Raw genomic sequence first — 2,533 nt, 5'->3', positions numbered from 1 at the left:
GGTATTTACTTAATTCCCTTAAGGATGGGGTATATAGGCCCAATTGTTCTCAAAAAAATATGTGAATTTAATATTCTATGATATATTTTCCAGACACTTACTAAAAAATAGAATAAAATTTGGTACTCCTAAAGCTTTTGCTAGTTACCAAAGTACCCCAAAGCTTTTACTATTTAGTGAAGTAACCTATAATGTTCTTTTTTTTTTTTGATCAAACCCATAATGTTCCCTATTTACTAAAGCATCCATACATTTTGTTATTTACAGAGCTTTGGCTATTTACTCAAATAACCAATAGTTTTGCTATTTACCAAAGTATCCTACATATTTCTCTATTCATTGAAGTACCCCGTGGCTTTTGCTATTTATGAAATACCCCAGAAGTTTTGCTATTTACCAAAATATAAGAGGTTTCGTTATTTACCGTAGTACTGTGTAGCTTACCTTATTTATGGATATATACCAGATATATCGCTACTTACAGGAATACTTACACAACAGAAGTTAGTATGTATACAATTTATGAACTCTACCAAAAAAAAAAGGAAATATGCCAATAATATGTATTTGAGAAAGAAAAGTGAGCAATACAACAGAAGATCTATTACATACACTAAACAGGCGTTAGAAAATATCAAAATAAAGAAACAACAAAAAAAATCTGAAAACCTTGGCAAAATTGTCAATCATCATGGCTTCGAAGAAAAGAGGCGCAATCTCAGAAGTGGGAGTTTTCACTGCGCATTTGAGACCTGGTTGGCCCACCATCGCAGTGAGTTCGATCAAGAACGTATATCTCTCGGAACCTTTGCTGATAAATAGATCACGTCTTGGTTCCCATTCTTGCGCTTTGCTATGAAGAACATGTTGAATGCTGCGAGCAAATCAATAGTTGATTCCACGCTCGTGATGGTGATCCCTGGAAACTCTCTCTGGACTTCATTTGAATCTGCTAACGACCTCCATGTCTGAAAACACACACACAAACCAGAATGTTCCAGAGAACCTGGCGCAGCGTATAAGATTAGATAGGATCAAAGAGGGTTTGTTTAGTCGAAGAATACCCAAACTCTGCTTTGTTCTTGTTCTCGTTGATTCAAAGAATGCCGATAACAAGAGATTAGAGAAACTTTATAAAAGCTCTGTATTAATTCAATGTAAAAGGTCCCTTCCTTACAAAGACGACGACTCTATTAAATAGCTAATCTAAACACCGACTTCATTAGGACTTATCTAAACTATTAATAAAACAAATAACTAGAAGATAAACACCAAAGCCAACGTAAAGAAAGGGGATAATTTCTATCTCGGTTTAGTAATGAACCGAGCCGTAAACCAGTGAGGATGCGCTGCATCAGGTCTCCCCGGGTACGAGAAGATTCGCCTCTGAATCTTGGTCTGTGTTGTCACCATGGAACTTCGAGAGGAACTTCACATTAAACACATTCGCGGTCTTGATATGGTCCGGTAGCTGAAGGCGGTAAGCATTCTCGTTGATGCGCTCTAACACTGTAACTGGGCCAATCTTGCGAGACCGGAGTTTGTTGTACTCGTGGGTAGGAAGACGATCCTTGGTGAGGACCACCCAAACTAAGTCACCCAGAGCAAATATCAGTTGACGTTGATGACTGTCTGCCCGCGCCTTATAACGTTCAGTTGCAGCCTCCAAATTTCGAACAACCAACTTATGCGTTTCCTGCAGTGTCGTGACAAAGTCCGAAGATTGCTTGTGAAGACGCTTGGGATCAGGTAATAGAGCCAGATCAAGAGGACAACGAGGGACGATGCCGCAGGCGACCTGAAACGGGCTGAAACCTGTACTGCGATTAGTAGCATGATTGTGAGAGAATTCCGCATGACATAGGCGAGATTCCCACGCTCGAATGTTGTCTCCGACTAACGCTCGCAACATGTTGCCAAGGGAACGATTGACAACCTCCGTTTGTCCATCAGACTGCGGATGGTATGCTGTGCTCATGTCCAAACTCGTGTGCAGCTTTTTTCATAAGGACCGCCAAAAGTGGCTTAAAAATCTTGTGTCTCTCTCGGACACTATGGACGTAGGAAGCCCATGGAGGCGATACACTTCGCTGAAAAACAATTGACCACACGTACTGCATCTGTTGTCCGCTTACAGGCAATCAAAATGCACCATCTTGGAGAAACGATCTACCACCACGAATATCGAATCATTACCTCTTTGTGTGCGTGGTAGGCCGAGCACGAAGTCCATACTCACATCCGTCCAAGGCTGAGTTGGAATTGGGAGTGGCATGTACAAGCCAGCGTTAGAAGCTTGGCCTTTCGCCAATTGGCACTGGCGACAGTGTTCAACAAAACGCTCCACGTCCCTCCGAACAGTCGGCTAATAATACGACGCAGTGATGAGTTGCAGGGTTCTGTCGCGTCCAATATGTCCTTCGCTGTGTATTTCCTCAATGACTCGAAGTCGTAAGCTGCAATCAGGTAGACAGAGCTGTGACCCTCGAAACAAAAAACTAGCGTGTAATCGCTGTTGCTTCCTGCTTTCACG

The sequence above is a fragment of the Brassica oleracea genome, chromosome C3 (genome assembly GCF_000695525.1).
Source record: "Brassica oleracea var. oleracea cultivar TO1000 chromosome C3, BOL, whole genome shotgun sequence".
Lineage (NCBI taxonomy): Eukaryota > Viridiplantae > Streptophyta > Magnoliopsida > Brassicales > Brassicaceae > Brassica > Brassica oleracea.
Note: the sequence above shows the minus strand (reverse complement) of the source record.